Here is a 22,343-nt window from a genome sequence, read left to right on the forward strand (position 1 = left end):
ATCATTTTTTCCATCTAGTATCACAACTCTAGTTTTCAAATACTGTTTTCCCTTTTGCAACAAGAAGACAATTACCTTCTCAAACAGGGACATGTTCTTATCTTTTTCAATCTGAAAGATTGGCTCCCAATTTTTTTTATTTTTTATTTTGCACAAAAGAGCTTAAATAATAAAGTTTGTGGCCTCAAAGTTATTTCGCAAGTGCAATGGAAATAATCCATTTTTCTACAGGCATCTATCTATGTGGTTCCAAGCAAACAATAAGCAGGGTCCTTGCAATGTAAAATTTGAGGTAAGAGAATAAAGGTTAGGGGTGTTAAAAGCAGCAAACGAAACAGAAGAACATGAATTTGGCTCAGCACAAAGTGCTAAGATTTGTTGAAATAAAGAAAATGGTTAATTCAAAGGATTCATTTAACTTGTGTACTTGCTCTCAGTTAATGCTTAAAATATAATATCATCTTGTAGCACATGATAGATATCAGACTGCTGGATCAGACCGAAGCCTCATTAGCACATAATGCTAAACCTCTTGGTATACTGACTCTTCATACAGGCAGCTTGTTTAGTCTCTCCCTTCATTCAAATGGAAAACACAACCCAGAATGGAAAGCTTTGTGTATCATCCAAATTTGGGCAACTAGTTCCTTTCTCCCAAATATGTCAGACTCATAAAACAAGGAGGAGGAGGAGGCAAACCAAAAAAAAAAAAGAGTGGGGAGAATTTATTCATGGCTTACAAATCTCAACTTGTTGGCAAGCAGTAGACAGGAGTCCAAGTTTGGATGTCATACACAGGTTTCTGTTTCAGCAATGTTTTTTATCACTTGAATGAAGAGGAGGAGGAGGGAAAGGAAAAAATGAGCTGGCTGAACCAGCCACAGTCTGCTTACAGTAAGATGGGATAAGAGAGAAATTTTGGCTTACTATTAGAAGACTCCATTTGATCCAGACTCCAGTTTCAAGCACTGGCCAAAAAGATACTTCTGAGAAACCTAAAAGCAGACTTTTTCCCAGGAGATGAGGATGCTGTTTCTATGGACACTAGTTGGCACCCAGCATCAGCTCCTCAGAGGCATAACTGCTTGTGCATGTGAAGAGTCTATTAATTTATTATGCCTAACAGCGTTGACAGAATCATCTGCCACAAATTTATGTTTTCTTTTTTTTCCCCATAGGCCATCTAAATTTGTCACCATTAGCAACATAGTGTGAAAGTTAGCATGAATAGTCTCTATTGTCAGTGTGCATCATACGTTAGTGGCAACCCATCTATTTACAAAGAATGCTTCCCAAGTGGCCAGATTGTAATTTGTTTGGGGGGGTGGAATCTGTTGCTATCTATGATTCTGTGTGTTTGTGTATTTGTATGTATATGCATGGGATGAGGTGGCTCAGTGGCTAAGATGCTAATCCTGTCAATCAGAAAGGTTGGAGGTTCGAATGCCACGTAACAGAGTAAGCTCCAGTTACATGTCCCAGCTTCTGCCAACCTAGCAGTTTGAAAGCATATAAAAATGCAAGTAGAAAAATAGGAACCACCTTTGGTGGGAAGGTATCAGCGCTCTATGAGCCTTTGGCATTTAGTCATGCTGGCCTCATGACCATGGAGAAATCTTCGGACAGTGCTGGCTCTTTGGCTTCCAAACGGGGGATGAGCACCACCTCCTACAGTGAGGAACGACATTTGCGAGTGGAACCTTTACGTTTACCTATGTACATGTATTTCTTAATTTATAATTCAGAATGACTTATTTCATATATTGCTCCTGAAGAGTTCCTAGCAACTTCAATACATGTAGTCCTCAATTTGCAACCATTCATTTAATGACGGTTCAAAGTTACAGCAGCATTGCAAAAACTTAGGGCAGTGACTTAGGGTTGGTTCTCACTCTTATGACCATTGCAGAAACCCCACAGTCATGTGATTAAAATTTGGGTCCTGGCTAAAGGGTATATTGGTTGCAGCATCATGGAGTCCTGGGGTTGTCATCTGCAACTTTCCTGTTGACTGACAACCAAGGAAACAAGATTCACTTAATTACATGATACATTTAACAACTGGAGTGATTCACTTAACAACCATGGCAAAAAGTGTTGTGAAATAAGGCACGACTCATTAAATAATTGCCTAGCTTAGCAACAGAAATGTTGAGGTCAACAATGGCCGTAAGTCAAGGACTACCTGTAGATCATACTCATTCATGATCTTAAAGAGCCGAGGTGGTGCAGTGATTAGAGTGCAGTACTGCAGGCTACTTTAGTTGACTGCTAGCTGCAGTTCAGCAGTTCAAATCTCACCAGCTGAGTCAAAGTTGACTCAGCCTTCCATCCTTCTGAGGTGGGTAAAATGAGGATCCAGATTGTTGGGGGCAATAGGTGACTCTGTAAACCACTTAGAGAAGGCTGTAAAAGCACTATGAAGCGGTGTATAAGTCTAAGTGCTATTGCTATTAAGTTGATATAGTCCAAGAAACATACCTAAATGGATTGTGCAATGTCCTTCAAAACATAAAGACCACCGTACAGCATCTGTCTACAACTCCTGAAACCGAATATAAGCCTTTGATAAATTGCATAACTGCAGAAAGTAGGTTGCACAATCCGAGAAAATTATGTTTTAAAGGTTTTGAGTTTGTTGGTTTTAATGTGATGAAAAACCTAGATAATTGGGACGTCATAAAAAAAACAGAAATTCTGTTTCTATTGGGACATTTTAATCATCATCCAAATAATTAACATCATATAACATCTATAAGCTTTACCAGAGAAACTGTTTCACAAAACAGGCATAGAACAGAAAATGCCACTAGTTCTCTTCACTGAAACAAATAAGTCTAAACAGAGGCTCTGCTTTATATAAGAATGGAGGCCATATAATCACACAGGAGGAATTGTAACTGTTTTTTTACACTAATGTGCTTAAAATATCATGCTAGTAAATCAATGCAAATACCATACACACTGCAATTTGTTTGTATTCTCTAATAAAAAGGCTACAGAATTATTTCCAACTTTTTCATATATATATATATACATATACATATACATATACATATACATATACATATACATATACATATACATATACATATACATATACATATACATATACATATACATATACATATACATATACATATACATATACATATACATATACATATACATATACATATACATATACATATATATATATATATATATATATATATATATATATATATATACTTAAAGTCACAACCCCTGGTATGCCCAAGTATGGGAGGAAGGTCACACTTCCACTCTCTGTCATTAGGCTCGTCACAAGAGTCCATCCAGACAGAAACCCAATATTTTTTACTGTTGCCTTTTTTGTTACATTTGTTATATTTATGCTGATAAATAAATAAAGGGAGACTAGTATAGATCTATTTCAAGCTATTTAGCTCTCATCAGCTAGCCATACCCAAGCACATCAGCTAGCCATACCCAAGCACAGGTTCGATTCCCAAAAAAAAACTTGGGTATGGCTAGCTGATGAGAGCTAAATAGCTTGAAATAGATCTATACTAGTCTCCCTTTATTTATTTATCAGCATAAATATAACATATATATATATATATATATATATATATATATATATATATATATATATATATATATATACATACATACATACATACACACACACACACACACACACACACACACACACACACACACATACATAAACTGAATTCCCATCATTACTTTATTAGATCCATGTTAACTGTGCACAGAAAGAAGGGTGATTATTGCAATTTAATAAGCTACCTTTCCCATTTAAGTGCATTAACGGCAGTCAACAGCCTTGTTAATATATACATATACTCAACTGTATATATGAAAACACGTATTTTAAAATTCTGCTAAAAACCTCCCAAGTTATGTAGCTTGAGGTTAGAATAAGTGAAAGCATTTAAACAACTTTCCAAAAGTGAAGGACAAGAAGAAAGGTTAAAACAGTTCTTTCTGTCAATCGTATTGTCCAGGCAGGTTCATTCCCAAAAATACATACAGTGAAAGTAATGAAAGTAAAGTGCTTTTTAAAGAGGAAACTGGACTTTGTTTTGCTTGAAGACATTTCGCTTCTCATCCAAATTCGCTTCAGTTCTGACTTCATCCAAGAAGCTTCCTGAATAAGAAGCGAAATATCTTCAAGCAAAACAAATAAAGTCTAGTTGTTTGAAAAAGAATCTTTGGGACAACCATAACCTGGATGGACTGAGAATCTCCATAGACATAAAAATAATGAAATAAATAAGTAAATAAACAAACAATCTAAATAAAAAGTAGTCTTCAAGTGACAGGTGGGCTCTTTAAAAGTCAATACAGCATAGGGCCTAATAACCTGAAAACCATCATCTCTCACTAAACACTTTAGTTTGGGCTAGAAAGCCACTGTAACTAGTTCAGCGTGGGTAGAATATGACCCAGGAAACTCCAGTTTGCTACTTACCATATTTTTGTATCCACTGAAGCTATGCTTAACCAAGGACTGTAGAACTATCACAAAATCTGACCAGCCAAGACTAAGAATGGTAATCTCTTGTCCATTAAAGTTATTTGTCAGTGGGACTTTTCCTTCTTCTATAATAATAGAAGTTTGGTAATTCCATTGTGCCAATTCTTTTTCTCTAGTATAATTCTAAAAGCTTTTTAAAATACCTTATGAGTAAATTGATAAAAACACTTTTATGTTTTCTGGGATAACATAGTCTTGGGAAAAAGCCTTGAAAGTAAGTACACGGGGCTAAAATAAAATCTCCTTTGAAGTAAGGTTGTGACTAGTACAAAAAGTTCTGGATGTCATGGACACCTAAAACTACAGCTTATGCTGCATTATTCAACTAATTAGGTTTGGAGTCCTACAAAGATGAGGAAAGATGCCAACTGTTCAAAGAGTTTTCCAAGAACTGGTAGATTGATTAAAACACTCTTCATCCAGTTAATAGCCATTTAGAACCTACATATCTGGAATTATGTTCCATTTTCTTTACGTTAAATATTATCGCATGATATTTCTTCATTAAACATTGGAACACAGCACTATAATTAATCCTTTGATGAGTTCTGAGATAATAAGACTATGAAACTAGAAATCTCAATTACTCAAACAGCTCTGACCATTGCCACAAGTTCAGAACTCTGAACTTTCTGCTTCTTCTTTCATCAAACACCAAAGTGTCCAATGACAGGTAAGAAAATGGACAGAAAGACAGTTTATCCAATTTCTCAAGTTGTTCTTTAGCAACCAAAATAAAACAAAAACAAGGAAGACTAAAAAAAAAGAACAGTATTTAAATACTGTAAAAATAAAAATCAGCAGTAACTGCTTTTACATTTCAACAGTGGCTTTGCCTTTTATGAATTATGCAAAATAAGCCTAACTATATATTAGTACAATCCCAACATCTTTGTATAATTTTACACACAGAGAGAGAAAATAAAAATACTTAAATGTATGCATATTTTAGGCTTAAAGTAAGGTATTAAGCAGTTATAATGCAGGTTGTTTTGTCCAGAAATGTCACATATATTTTATCTGTATATATGTTTTCTTTCTTATTTGCAATACTGTTTTCATCCATTAATTAAAAAAAAAACCTTTCAACATTAGCAAAAGATGAAAGACTATTTACAATGGGCTTTACAAGGGCCTTTTTGACATTAAAAGCAGGGAAAGTTGTTGCTTCATTAAGATGCTGCAAATGGGTGCTATATATTCCCACATCCTGAAGAACATTTACAAATCGAACAGAAAGCACATTTCTCTTCACCACAATTTAGATCACTGTTTCTCAACCACAGAGCCTTTAAAATATATGGACTTCAACTCCCAGAATTCCCCAGCCATCCATGAAGAAACAGAACATCTATTGAAGTTCCTGATCTTTTTTGGTACCTAATTTCCTATTGGTGCCTAGAATCCTATAATGCAGTGCTGTGTGCAGTTAATATTCCTTGAAAGGAAGCCCAAGGACGAAGATAATCATGGTTACTTCACAGACATATTAAGTGCAGTATTCCTGCAAAAATTGCAAAATTCTTTTAGGATATCTTTATAATTCCTAATATAGCCTGCATTCCTGGGTCTCCCTAGTGTTTTTTCATCTAACTCCTAATGAGACATGACCCTACTTAACATATTGGGATTAGTGATGGTTAGCTAGACACCAGAATTTTGTTGGTTACAGAATATAAAAGGCTTCTAGTGGGTCTTGAAAATTTATGCTTCATTTGGGTTTCATTTTCATGACTATTTAAGTCACATTCCCAGAACCAATGTCGACAAATAAATCAGTAAAGCATTCTTTAAAATTTGCACATATCTGAATTATATTATCCAATTTTCCAATTAACAAGGCATGCAAGAATCTCTGGATTTTGCAAATAATACACATAAATATATAATGTAACACTGAAAGTGGGGAAAAAAACCAATTTATATGTGGCAACATGTGCAAGGGAAAAACGATATCAGGTTTTCCTTGCAAGATTTCCAAAAGCACTTAGAAAAACTTCTCAATCTTGCCAAATTTTAAACGATGTGAACCAGAATATGATTTTATGTTTAATGCTTTAGTTTCAATAATATATGATAAAAGTTTAGGGGTTAAAACTCAACATTTTGTATTGTGGCCCTAGAATTAGGAATCAAAATTGATATACTAGTGTACATTCCATCTACTATATACTTTAATTCCGCAATCCAACAATCGTGAAAGGATAGAGGGGCAGAGAAGAACATAATCACAGAAGACATTACATTGCTTCTCTCTCTATTCTACAAAATAATCCATGTTTTGGGCAATAGAGACATCTGGAATATTGTATGGGATGCTTCCCAGGAAGTCTATGAAAGAACAAAAGGAAAAGGAAAACCCTGCAGAGATCCTTACAAGTCTCTGCATATGGCCCAGTTCTGAGTGATGTTAACCGAATGCAGATACGCTTTTATTCTTCCCAGTCTTATTACTGTGAGGGTGTGCTTGCGGTCTACAATTTGTATCAGTGTTTCAACCATGAATGTTTAATTGCATTTCAATGTCTGCAAAGCACTCCCTGGCCTTTACTGTTAGCATGTGCAATCCCAATTACTCTACAAATAACCTGTTCTCAATCAGCTACCAAGCATTGCTCACAAGTTCTTTCCTTGATACCCACACATATTAAGCTTCCAAAGCATTGGGGGGGCGGGGGGGGGGGGCGGGAGGCAAGCATATACATATGATTTCTTTCACTGTAATAATGTAAGATTTATATCCGTTCTACTTATTAGAAATAAACAAAAGGCAAGTGGGCATACTAAATGCACAAAAACTATTGAATTAAGCTCCAGGACCAAGAAGGATTAAATAAAGTGTGACTACATGAAAAAAAAGACCCAAGAATAAATAATGGATTCATGATGGAATCTGTTTTAGAGAACTTATGGGTGTTCAGGGGTTAACTGAGTATAAAATTGGTGAAAAAAATGGAAGACAAGTTTTGAGATATTAGTCAACAATTCTGTGTAAGGCCTGGGTATGTGTTCTTCTCGCATAATTATAAATGAACCATTCCAGAACATTCGTTTCATTTCTTGCCTACTATTCATTAAAACAATATGGGTTTTAATTAAATAAATTGCACTAGTTAAAGTTTGGCTAATTCTTACAACAATGCTCTCTCCAGCTACCCCCGTCCCTTCTCAAAGGCTATCCAAACTATAAGCATGTTGTACATGAAAAATCCATCCATCATTTGGAGTTTCAAATTTTCCGTTTAACTCTTCTCACAGAACCATACTCACAAGAAATGCTTTTTCGGGGTTTGTCAAAGATAGTTACGGTAGATCTTCCCCAGCAATAGAAGAAAGTTGATGATTGAATGAAATAAAAGGCCAAAACATCACTTTACATCTTCTTTTGATGAATAGACACATTTTGCCAAAAACTTAAGAATTTCTTATTAGCCTAATTGTTTCATCATCTCCATTGTCCCATAATAATAATAATAATAATCTAGGACACATGTGATCATTTGCTTGCCAGTAGATAATATACCAATATACAAAGTTCTAGACAAGATATTGGCTTTTAGATTTTGGACCACAACTGGATTGACATGTTCAGTAATATTTTAAATAGTACATTGTATTTATTTGCAGCTACCTGTAAGCCAACTATACAGTATAAGTGACTCTAAATAGCTTATAATGGTAATAAAAAATGAAATCCAAAATATTATTTTTTCAAAGCTAATGCAGTCTTCCAAACTTGCTCCCCAAAACCTGTAAAGAAAATGAAATGTCTAATTGCTTCTTAAATAATCAAATGTTGGGAACCAACCTGATCTCAGACAGTAAGACTGACAACAAGAATGCCATTTATCAAGTTTCCCACTTCTGATTTGTGGGCATCTACTCCATGTAGATCATTAAGAGTAGACAGGTTCTATTTGGAGAAAACAGATAAAGCAAGAGTCCAAGTGTAAATAGAGTTTATAGCAACTAGCACCCTGGACTAGGCTCAGCTTTCTATCAGGCAACCAAACCATCTTTCACAGCTCAGACGTTATTTAGTTGAACTGACTGGTTCCATTCCAGAGGCAAGTAGCTGCATTAAGGTCATCCTTAAAAGCAGATCTACATAGGCTAAATCAGGGGTCTCCAAACTCGGAAACTTTTAAGACTTGTAGACTTCAACTCACCTGCACTGGCTAGGGAATTATGGGAGTTGAAGTCTACAAGTCTTAAAGTTTCTGTGTTTGGAGATCCCTGAACTAAATAATAAAAACTTTACGGTATGCAGCAATCTTGTGGTATGCAAGTAATGTTAAAATATGCATCTAATCTTCATCACTTCCTGAAGTTTATCCACAAGAGCAACCAACTTAGTCTCAGTCCTATGCCCTAAATCCTGAGAGGAAGGGATTCTAATAATACATCTCATCCGTAGTTGGAACTGAACCGCCTTTTCAACAACCTTACCTCAATGTCAAGTTGGAAACTATTCAATGGTTCTAAAATGACTGAGTCCAGAATGTTTTTTAAGGATGAGATACAGCTTAACTTTCAAGAAGGAAGATGAAGGAAACTTATACCACTTTTTGGATTCACATTCTATGAAACATTCAATACAATGTACAACATACTAAATTAGCAAGAGGAAAACTAATTGTCTCTCTCTTGGGAGGCCATACAAATATAATAAATAAACTGAATAAACTAAAATTATTTTCTGCCAAATCAGATTAGCCAATGAATGACCTTCAAAGCCAAGCCTTGGTATCATTAGTTAATGGTATCATTTGTACCTTGTCAAATCAAAGATAACTAAGTCATTTTTGACCTTTTTTTCTTCTCTTTCTTCTCTTTGTCCTTGCTTGTTAGAAAAATAAGTAAATTGAATCTCCTCAACACTGTTGTGAATTTCCATACATAGCTGGCAAAATCCATTTTCATGTTGTAGGAGTTGTTTAAGAAAGAATTCTGCTTGCATTCCTATAGTTCCAGTATCACTCTGAATAAACACAAATAAGTTTCATGCTGCTCACTGACACCAATATGCCAACAGATACCTTAAGAACAGTTAAGCTCACTGTTCCATTTTCTTTTCTTTTAATTGTTTTAGAAAAAAAATAGTAAATAGGCAGCTGGTATGCTTCAAAGCAACAGCTTTTAGCACCAGGTTTATTTACAAAAATGCCTCACTGTCCTAGATACATTTCTACAAAGTATAAAAGCAGTACAGTATTGCATTTGAAGTATGCCCACACTCCCCCCCCCCAAAAAAGGTGAAGATAATCAGAAATGGTTGAAAGTGCTCCAGGAAGGTGGAAAATTATAAAGGCAACCAAACCCATCAGTTTACCAGTAATCCGTGAGCAGCCATATTGAAAACAGGCCAGTGGTTCCATGGAAGCCATTTTTAAATTTCACATGAACCAAATTAGTTCCCTGTCTTTGGAATTAACAGTGCAAATTTAACCTCGCTTATTGTAACGTGTGGGTTGTTGTTGTGAGGGAATTGACACGCAGGAGCCATGTGCAAGACAGATCTTTATTATAACACAGGTGACAAGCGATTCAAACGTTCCCTGCAACTGCCAGGGTATTTATACTAGCACTCAGACCAACTGTCAAAATGACCAACCAATCAGGTCGCAGCTGGTATTTGCATATTGAATATGCAACACTCCTTCTCCCAAGTTCTAAAGACCAAATGACCAGCCAATCACATCGCAGCTGGTATTTGCATATTCAATCTCTCTCCTTCCCCCCAGTTCTGCTGTTTCAAGATGGTGGTGAGTCCTTCGTAGCTAAATTTTAGAACCAGGAAAAAAAAAACAGGTCCTTTGGAATCTTTGCAGCAGGGAGGCTCTCGTTGTGTTGTAGGAAGGCTCTCGTTGGTTTTAGGGAGGCAAGCGGTGGCCTTTGCAGCGGAAGGAGGCTCATGGTGTAGAGGACAGTCTGGTGTATGTTGTGAGTGTGCTAGTGTTGGAGAGGCTTTAGACAGGCTGAGAGAGCGTAGCCGGTGGTGCTAGGTGGCAGCTTGGAGAACGAGGCTGTTGTTGAACGCAGCGGTTGGAACAAGGCGGTTGGAGTGCCATAGGAACAGCTGGTGGCAGGCATGCCGTAGGAACAGCTGGTGGCAGGCAGGCAGGCAGGCACAGCTGGCGCAGTTTAGCCATCACGGTCCATAGCTCGTCCCTGAGTAGCGGCGGCGGCTCCAGTCGAGGTTAAGCGTAGGAAGCCCGTCCCTCGGACGGATGGAGGCCGCGCCTGGAGCTTACTGAGGTTGGCTACAACCGGAGGCTGCTGTTGATGTCACTTGCTGGCCATAGCGGCGGCCCTGACAGGCCCTCAATGTAGGAAAGAAATTTTTTTTTCCTGCGTTCACGTTGGCTGATGTTGTTAGGCTCTGCGGGAATCGCATATCAATCCCATCCTCGTCGCCAGTATTGTAACGTGTGGGTTGTTGTTGTGAGGGAATTGACACGCAGGAGCCATGTGCAAGACAGATCTTTATTATAACACAGGTGACAAGCGATTCAAACGTTCCCTGAAACTGCCAGGGTATTTATACTAGCACTCAGACCAACTGTCAAAACGACCAACCAATCAGGTCGCAGCTGGTATTTGCATATTGAATATGCAACATCGCTAAAGATACATTATACAGAAGAATTTTCTGATACGTGTGGGAAGCCAAGCATCAACATCCTTTGTATTCTCACAGCTTATTCAATGGGAACTTCATATTTGTCCTTTTTCTGTGGGGGGTAGGGATGTAATTGCTATTTCCACCATAACTGTCAAATCTCAAGGAAAGTACTTTGAGTGACAAACTGGATTAGGTATCTAGAGAGCTTAACAATATTTCTTCAGCCATGCTGTTATACCAACTAAACACTCCAGAGAATGATGATATAAGTTTTACTCCTTTACTTACAGAAATCCAGCAAATGTCAATACACTGAAGAATTATGTTGTTACTTCTCATATTATCTTACTCAATTTAATTATGTTTTCCTCAAACTTTCTTCAACTGCACATCCCTAGCTCTACGGAGAGATCTAAACAAAACCAACATATTTAAAGTTTCAAGTCAAGAGAAGGATACTGATCTTTGGTGAAGAACTATTCTTCACAAAATTATAGTTTTGTGAAGATTCAATAGAAAAGACCCCTATTTGAAATCTTTCAAAATCATTGTCAATCAAGGCACGACCTAGAATAACTGGAAATAGAAACTGAAACAAACACTTGATACATTTTGAGAAAGGCTAGTATATTATACAAACCGAAAGCTATAAAGGCTTATGGTTGCCGTGATGTAACTTTCTAGGATCCCAGATTCTTAATAATAAAACAAGGACAGGCCGATATAAAGTGACAAAAGCAACATGTGCCTTTCTTTCCTCAGTGTACAAATTTGATCTTCTACAGTGGTTCCTAATTTTCTATTGAACATATACTGATCTTTAAAACTAAATAGCTCTTTCTTTAAATTAAGAGGCGAAACGCTATCACTCTGTACTGTCATTTCAAACCAGCTCCCAAGAACATAAAACTCTATATTTCTTAATTTTTTTACTTTGTTGTATGCAAAGATTATTCTTGAGGTAATAAAACAAGAAAATAGAATAGAATAGAATAGAATAGAATAGAATAGAATCTCATACAGTGTACAGTGTTTGATAATATCACCCATGATCCATAATTTCCATAACACAAATATACAGCTTGAAGTTCTTTAAGGAACATCATTTTCTTCCTGGAAATGTGACAAAATGGAAGTCTTTTCAAGTCCCCAAATCTCCAGTGAGAATTCTATTTGTCTATTTCTTGCATTTGAGCTTAAACACAGAGTTAGCTACTCCATGTGGTTAAGTTATATATTATTCTCTGGGTGAAAACCCTTGCATTGAAAAATAGCATGTAAAGGCACCTTGTAATAAAATAGGCAAATAAGAACATTGATAACGTTCCTCTTAACAAAAAAGTGAAAAGGTTTTTAGCCTTTGCCTAGAGATTAGTTCTTTGTCTGAAATAGTATAGGGTCTCCTGCTTGAGCATAGGGTTGGACTAGAAGACTTCCACGGTCCCTTCCAACTCTATTATTCTGTTATTCAATTAAAGTGACTGAAATATCCTTGTGACTTGGAGGCCATATCATAAGTCAAAGGAAGAGACATAACATGGCCCTAGGAAGGAAGGAATGAAAACTCAAGTTCTATTTTCATATGACACATTTGTATCATATCACATACATGTTTGCCCTTGGTTATTCAATTAATCTAACTAACATTAAATCATAAACTCACATAAACTAGGAACAGTTTACATGAAACTAAATGTAGTTGACCAAATAATTCTTTGTTGTATTGTAAAAATTCTATTTTTTTTTAAATTGCCTTTCTTCAAATTTTGTTTTCCCTCAATAAAAATACTTTTAAAAAATCAGTTGGTTATGTTTACAAATTATAGCTGCCTGCATATTGTGACATATATTTTCAAGCCATCAAAAATGACAGTCAAAATTTTATACCTAGATTTGATTTAACTTATTTGGTTTATAATTATTGTTTTTATATTATTGTTTTATTTGATTGTTGTTATTTTTTGTGAGATGAACAGCCATACAAATTTGAAAGAAGAACAAATCTGAGTACATTTATTTCTAAACCTATGTCACATTTGTAAATTTCTTTCTTTAGAAGCTCTGGCAAAGAACAAACATTTATATTTAGAATCTATTTAGTCAGAAACAGTATATAACATAGATAGTTATACATGCCTCTTCTTGTAATTATCTTCCAATACAGATCAAAGAACCTAAAACCTGAATTGGAAGCAGTCTGTTTTTTGTCTGTTTTTAAACTTATTTTATGAGATGATTGCTAACTTTATCCATGACTCTAAGCCATTTCAAGAAACATCAAATTATAGAGAATCCTATTTTTGATAGCTTACGAAACACCAAGTGTTATTCATGATTCTTAGACAACAAAAAACAAATCCACTTGAGCTACACACAGATTATTAGTGAATTTTAATAACTTTTGAATAGATCAATTAACTCCAAAAATAAATGGAATTTATTTTGCAATTCTACTATCAGTATTACACAACAGGCATTTGTGAAATAATGCATCATCACTTTTATTTTCCTTCCTTTCTTCCTGACCATATCAAGTAAGGCAGTCTGTAAACAAATCTACAAAAAGACAGTATAGTGTAGTGATTATTAATTGGACTAGAACTCAGGAGACCGAAGTTCAAATTCACCTCAGTCACTGAAATGCACTGAGTAGCTTTGGGGCAGTCCTACTCACAGTGCAATCTACTTCACAGGATTATTTTATGGAATAAAGTGAAACTTCATAGCTTCATATAAATTGTCTTCAATTCCCGGAAAATAGGTAAGGCTATAAATCTAACAAATTAAGAAATATTTGTGGCCAGGCCACAAAAGCTGATTGTTAAAATATGGGCAATGAATTCAAGGCTGGATTATTTGCCTTCTCATCACTATCAGCCTCTGGATGGAGAGAAGGGATTCAATGCTCCCTAAATTCTGTCGAATAACTCATTTGCCTGCATGGTATTCCTCAATATTTATGGAACGGGACACTTCCTTCTTTTTCTGCCACCCAATTCAGTGGATTCATGGACCACAATTTGCTTGCAAGGAACTGACCTGATTATAATCCTATCTCTTGCCCACTAAGAAATTCATTGGTTTATGACAGGAGTCAGCAACCCGTAGCTCTGGAGCCACATTCGCTGTTTCATCCCTCTGCTGAGGTTCCCTGTCCCCAGTCGGTACCACAATTTTGAGAAGACCTTCTGGTTAGCGGGGTGGGGGTAGGAAGCAGGGCGTGCCAGGAAGAGACTCTATGGCAAGGGGCAGGTTTTCCGGTCAGCTCCACAATTTCGGTTAGGACACGTAGAGGAAAAAGGACGTGCTAGGAGGAGACTCTATGGTGGGAAAACCGGACTTCCAGTCGGCTCCAGAATTGAACGGGGGTCTTCCAGTTAGGACTTTGTGGCTCTTTGCCGACCCCTGGTCTATGAGATATCTCAATACTCAAAAATAGCCACCGGATGTTTATAAATTAAATATATAACTAAAAGGGAGAAAAAAGAAAACCACCGAAAGTGATTTAACAGGTACCGTATTTTTCGCAGTATAAGACGCACCGGAGTATAAGACGCAGCAAAGTTTTGAAAAGGAAATTTTTTTAAAAAAGTTTTTGCACTTTGAAAACCTTCCCAAAATTGCCCGTTTTTTGCAAAAATGGGCCCGTTTTTCATTGAAAACGAACCCGTTTCCCCCCCCCCAAAAAAAGGCACGAATAGCCTTTAGGGAGCTTGCAGAGTGCTTCTGGGGCAGTTGGGAGGGGGCAAAAATGAGCAAAAAACAGTTGGTTTTTTGCGAAAACGGGCCCGTTTTTCATTTTAAAAAAGGGCATGAATAGCCTTTAGGAAGCTTATAGAGTGCTCCTGGGGGCTGTGGGGGGGTTTAAATTGAGCAAAGAATGGGCCATTTTTTCTCATTTCTGCCCTCCCCAGCTCCCAGGAGCTCTCTAAAAGCTTCCTAGAAGCTATGCATGGCCATTTTGGTGAAAGGGGCAGGTTTTTGGGAGGCAAAAAACCCTGTATTCGGTGTATAAGACGCACCCAGATTTTCAGCTTCTTTTTTGAGGGAAAAAGGTGCATCTTATACTCCTAAAAATACGGTAGTTGTTAGGTAATCATCATTCAGATTTCCCTAACTCCAATGCTATATTTTAGGCTTTCAGCCTTGCAACACCTACTTGGTAGTGTTTTATATTGATCATCTCTACTACTGTCCACCCTCTGAATAGCAAATCATGAATTAATTTATCAGACAGAATTGCTTACTTTAGGTTTCCTCTGTTCAGTTCTAGGGGGGATTGCTCATCTCCAATTCCTAGACTACGATTGTCCAAAGACATCTCCGTGATAACGTGGTCAGCATGACTAAATGCTGAGGTACATGGAACATGTACCAACCAAAGTAGTGCTTATATATCTACTCGTTTTTGCATGATTTCAAACTGGTGACTGGCATCAGCTGAGGCAAGAATGGGAGCTCACGCCATCATGCAGTGTCTGGGTGTCAAACTGTTATCTTCCGGTCAATAAGTCCAGCATCTTAACTGCTAGGCAAGAGATACTGAACTGATAGAGAGATAACAGTGAAAGATTTTGTAAATGAGATATACATAGACCTATATTATACAAATGAGTATGTGGCATCCAAATGAAAACCAAAGGGAAGGAGTAACTGTTAAGTATTGAACACTACCTCAAATTTCAAAATTAGGTATGATTCCTGAACATGAATGGCTGTTCTCAGACAAAACAAAGGGGAAATGGTTGATGCTTCTGAATGGCCAGGGGAAATGGTTCATACTCACAGTAACTCTCCGTGATAAATATTTCCAAGATTGTAATCTGTCACCGAATCAAATTCCAGGGAGGAAATTTTGGTTCAGATTAAGTCCTGTGGATAGATAGGAAAAAGAAAGAAAGAAAAAAGAGACTTGGCTACCTGGTTCTGGATACTGTCTGCTTCACCAAATCATTTATCTCAGAAGTTCAAAGCATTTTATATTACATGAATTCTAAGCAATATAGGTACATTTTTTGCTCAGAGAGAAAAAAGAAAAATACTCATGAATGAGACACAATTTTTAAGCCAATTCTATGGCACTATTGTCAGTAAGGGAAATTTTCAAGCAGATTAGTCAAAATCCAAGTCATACAGAAGCATAAAATTACACACTTGATCTTAGACAATGATAGTTTGACCAAAACAAGACCAGTTTGGTTTAGCTAGCCAAGCTGATCCACCCATTTCTTATTGCACAGGACAAGCAAATTAAAAATTAATCAAAGGTCCACACCCAGATCTACTCAATTTCAAAGCGTCTCATTTTTAATTATCATTTTGTCTCATTTTTTTAATTAATCTCAATTTGCTAATGAAGCAACTCACTGCGATTTTGTCAAATTAATAGCTGTATTCCTCATAAATAAAACCAAAATAAAGGCCTACTACAGCAAGCTCTTGTGATAGCGAAGAACATAATGAAAGGATGGGCATTCAAATGGAAAACACAGATCACCATAAGGAAGTCTGAAGTCTGAACTGCACATTGCAATTTATTTTGTTCCAGCCATGTATATATATTCTAATATGATCTAAGCAAAAGCACATTGACCAGGATCCAAATCCTAAAGTTTTAGGAATGACTCAGTGAAAACTTGGGAAAAAGGGGAAAAGGGTAGAGAGGTATTTCCAATGAAAAAGGGAAATTTTATGCCAAGGATGATTAAGAAATGACTCTAAGATAAAACTATTGATGACACGATCCTTTGATGCAAACCAACATAGATTGCTTTGGTAAGCTATGGAATTTGCTGTCACAAGTATTAACAATGCCTGTAAAATTCCATTCCTTTCAAAAGGGATTAGGTTAATAAATTGAGTATAAGGATCAATAGGTACTAGTCATGATGGCTGTATGTAATGTCATCTACCAAAACAAGTATACCTTAGAATATTTAAGGAGTTGTATAAGCTTAAACATTTGGAAGAAGTGAATTGCAGCCCCTCACTCTCATATTCTTGTTCTATAGCCCAAGATTTAGATTTACATGTGAACCTTAAAAAAAACCTAATTTTTTTTTCAGTTTAAGGGTTCCATTAATGAATTGTCTCCTTAAAGCAATTACATCTTTTTTTCCAGATTTTTTTTGAAACCTGAAATAAACAAGTCATTCAATAAACCACAGAGAGCTGTTATGATCACTGTAGGTCTGAATACTTGTTTTCATTCATTTTTAAAGCATGCAGAGTTCTGCTGAAGATTAATTATGTGGCATTCATTATGGTTAAGATGATAAACTAGGGTTGGGGAGTCTAGTTCAGGTACACCCATAGCCTGAAAGCTCACTCAGGAATTTGTTCTTTCATCCTTGTCTATCTCCTAAGATCCCTAGGAGAATGACGACAGATGGGATGACTATCTATGCCAGCTTAACCTCTCAGAAAAAGGCAGACTGTGTATATAATAAATAAATCCGAGTGGAGAACTATTATTATGCTCCTGAGCTGCCTCTGATTTTCCCTGGCATTCAGTTGGTTAGATTACAGATGTGTGCATGTGCAAATGTAAATGTGCGCACAGAGACCATAATTTTAAATTTTGTCCCCTATGGATTTTTTTATTTATGTCATGAAAACTGAATGATGAATGAAAAGTTGCCAGTGTAAAATGAATCAGAGTAAAAGAATAGGTATTTAGGTATTTCTCATTTTAACAACAACTCCATCTTAAGCAATGTGGTTAAGCACGACATCACATTGTATTCTCAGGTTAGAATCTCACTTCCCACAGTCATTAAATGACTCTTTAATGATCATTGAGACCTCACGTGAATATGATTTGAGATTTTATTGCCAGATTCTCTATTGATTGAAATCAGCTGTGAAGTACGCAAAGAGGTATCATGACCTCAGAACACTGCAACAGTCCTAAACACCCATCTACTGCAAGAGACCTGAATCTCAATCCTGTGAACAAGACACTAATGGTCATAAGTGCAAAGACTGGTCATAAAGTCATGTTTTAGCACTGTCGTAACTTGCTAAAACATCACTAAACAAAGCAGTCTTCCAATAGCAATAGCAATTAGCACTAGCTAATTATATATCGCTTTATAATGCTTCATAGTACACTCTAAATGGTTTACAGAATCAGCATATTGCCTGCAACAATCTGGATTCTCATCCTTCAACCTTGGGAAGGATGAGAGGCTGAGTCAACCTTGAGCTGGTGAGGATCAACTCCTGGAAGTGAGTTGAATTAGCCTGCAATATTGCATTCTAACCACTGCAGCACCACGGATCCAAATGAAAACTATCTATATATATTCTATCTCAAAAATGCAATAATCTCTCAACTATTCATTTTTTTTAAGTGGTAGCACCAAAATAGTTTGAGATAAAAAGGCAGAAAAGCAGAACTCCAAATAAGCTGTGAGAAACAAGTGTCTCTTTTTCAATCTGATCCTCCAGCCTAAATAACCTTTTCTTGTGTTTTTATTAACTGTTCTTAGCTATGTAAGGAAGAAAAATCTGGTACAGATGCTATTTTACTGATTCCATCCACCACTCTGCCTAACCGAAGTGAGAAGCTTCTATGGCTTACAATGCATTTGGATTAGAGTACATTCTGCTAATGTTCTTGAACCACAGTTGCTAGCCTCCCACAGTACTGACCATGCCAACTGAGAGCAATGAAAGTTTCTATTGAGCAATACCAGGGGAGGCACAAATTGTGCTGTAAACCATGTAACTCAATTTCAAAACTTATGCAAAGTAAATGCCTTGTAATAGTTAGACACTGATTTCCAGAACTCGTATCTTTTAAATTAAGGGGGAAATAATGGATTTCTATATATAGTGACAAAGATCAGCTCTTGTGGAATCAGTATGTATTCAGTGAATTGGCTGTTATCTAATATATCAAGACTATTACTTATCAGCATGTCTTTTTATGGATTTAGAAACATAAAGCAAGAATAACTACAGGCAATAGGTCTGAAAATTATTCATCTTGGAGAGATCCCAAAGTAACAAAAGAACAGAAGAAAAGAAGACTGCTTTACTAGTCCTAAGAGGAAAAAATTAGGATATTTCTGCCAGACACATTTGAAGACAAGATTCCAGGTCCAGATTCCACCTACAAAAATGTAGGAAGAAATCCTCAGATCCTTTCAAAATATAGTAATCAAATTGCAATATGGCAAATGATTTAATTACTTACATAAATGAAGAATCAACTAAATTTAATGTAATTATAAAAATTTAACAAGCCTATTTTGAGAAATGGGTGCTCAGTATGTCACTGGAAGGAAAAGTAGTGTCTAACCCTAAAAACAAGGTGGGGAGAGTTATGCACTCCTCTACAGATAGATAATCCTAGCTTTGCGCGCATGAAAGATGTAGCTTCAATACTATTTGAAAACCAGCAGCAGCTTCCACAAAGGACACCATCTGGCAAATACTAGACAGCTATCAATATGGAACTGTAGCTTTAATAACATTTTTTAGAATTTATAAATGTCATCATATTATTAAAATAAGGAAGTGTCTCAACATATCCAACAAACAGCAAACAGAAAATCCATCATATCAAGCTTTGGACTCTGAAATGGCTAAAGCCTCAACTTTAGATAACAATTGTATTCTTACCTGCCTACTATATTCTTGAGGTATACTGTAAAAGAAACAAAAATTTCTATAGTATCCCCTCAGCAATTACACAATGAAGGGAAAAAAAAGAAATACACATTTTTCATTCATTCATTCATTCATTCATTCATCCATCCATCCATCCATCCATCCATCCATTCTCAGATGCAACATACTACCTACCCATAATAACAGGATACACATTTTTTTTCAGGACATAGAGCAGCACTTAGCCTTTAACAGTCAAGTAAGGCCCACATTTCAAACAATAGCAGGAAGGAAAACATACAAAACAAAATGTAATCAAACATAATTAACTGTATTAAATCATATTTTAAAAAATTGGTATGTTTAGAGATCAGACCTCAGTTCACTATTCTTCTCCTTTTGTCACACACTCATTATAAGCCATCTTGCTGGTGTAAAATTTTAGTGATCACATCAACAGACCTTCTTCGGGATGATCTCTTATATTAAAATTTGCAATTTGGTAAGTACATAGGATGAAAAAAAAAAAAAAGCCCTTTTGACACAATTGATCTCTAAGGACAGCCCCTAACCCTTTTGGGCACACAAAGTCCCGAGATCTACACTTTTTTTATATTTTTCATGATACTGTCAGTTTTCTTCTCCATTGTCATCAACCCCTCATTTTGTAAAATGGGACATTTTTCCTACACCTTCTACACCATCTCTGGGTGCTAACATTTTCAACCCTCCTCTTATACAAATGAAAAAGAAGCTATTTTACAATTTGCAATTATTGCAATATTAACTATAATAACTTAGCAAGGACCAATCGTCATGATGCCGACATGTCCTCTATTCAAATTATAGGTTAGCTGTAGAACATTAAGAACATGTAACTTTTAGAATTAGCCCACCAGTTCTGTCCGCCCTTAAATCATTCTGTGTAATACACCAAAATACTGTCAGACTGCCTCCCAGGAACTGCCCTTACTAAGCATTTTCCAATTTGTAACTGCTGATTCGTGGTAAGACAACAATTATATGCTGAGACGATTAGGACAACAATGGTCTACCCTCAGATATTTCCTGAGCTCTATAGCAAAACGCACCGATGATGAAAGCCTTAATAATCTCAATTCAAAACTAATTTCACAAGCGTCTGAGGAAAATTTTGCCTCATGCAAACTGAACTTCACTAATAGGCTTGAACCTACTGAAAGCTGCCCATCTCAATTTATAGCTCCATCCAGTCATCCCTGTACCAATGCAACATATCAGTTGACAAAACCTTATCACTGTTTCCTCCACATTTTTTACCATTTAGTTTTGTCATGATGTATAGCAAGGAACTCTAGTTCTTCTGCATCCAAGTTGTATTAAATCAGATTCAGATTATCAAAGAATCTCATAGGTTCAGACATCTAGAATTTTATTCAGGCAAAGGAGTAAATAACAGTTACTGTAATCCAACTCTCTTCTCTAATCAATACAAAAATGCACTAACAAAGATTGGAAGAAATACCATATTTTCCAGAGTATAAGACGCACTGGCATATAAGATGCACCAAGGTTTTGAAGAGGCTAATTTTTAAAAAAAGGTTTTGCACTCTGCAAACTTCCCAAAAACAGGCCCATTTTTTTCCCAATAAAAGGCATGAATAGACTTTAGGAGGCTTATAGAGTACTCCTGGGAGCTGGGGCGCAGAAGTGAGCAAAAAATGGCCCGTTCTTCACTCATTTCTGCCTTCCCAGCCCCAGGAGCTCTCTGAAAGCCTTCTACAGGTTCTGCACAGCCATTTTGGTGAAGGGGGCGGGGTTTCAGGAGGCAAAAATGCTGTATTCAGTGTATAAGATGCACCCAGATTTTCAGCCTCTTTTTTTTTTTGAGGGAAAAAGGTGTGTCTTATACTCTGAACAATACAGTAAATATTTGATAGAAGTTTCTGCGGATTTTATTCTACTAGTCGTTGACAACCATAGATGGCAGTGCTCATCTCCATTTTAAGGCCATTGAGCCAGCACTTTCCAAAAATAATTCCGTGAACATGTGGTCAGCATGATGTCACAGAGCACTGTTACCTTCCCACCAAAGTAGTACCTATTTATCTACTTGCATTTGCATGCTTTTGAACTCCTATGTTGGGAGGAGATGGAGTCAAGACAGGAACTCATTCCTTTGCATGGTGCTCAGGTCTTGAACTTGGGCTGCTGTCTGTCAAGCTGACAGGTCCAGCATCTTCTGAGCCAAATATTTCATACCCAGTACAAATTTCAGCTTTTCACTGATTTTTGCAAGCCAGCAAGAGAGAAAAAATACTGCCTGCTATATTTGCTATATATACTATATACATACACTGTATTTACATATTTGAAAATTAAGTTTCCAGGGCTTTGAGCATTATTAGAACATTTTGATTGTTTGTAGAAAAGTACACATATATAAATGAATCAATCAATGTTTCATCAGCAAAGCAAATATCAAAACTTTTGGGGCACAATAGCAAAATGTTTGTTTTGCTATTGAAGAATACTTTTTATTCATTAATAATTTGTATCAATCAATCATAAGTG

The sequence above is a fragment of the Thamnophis elegans genome, chromosome 8 (genome assembly GCF_009769535.1).
Source record: "Thamnophis elegans isolate rThaEle1 chromosome 8, rThaEle1.pri, whole genome shotgun sequence".
Classification (NCBI taxonomy): domain Eukaryota; kingdom Metazoa; phylum Chordata; class Lepidosauria; order Squamata; family Colubridae; genus Thamnophis; species Thamnophis elegans.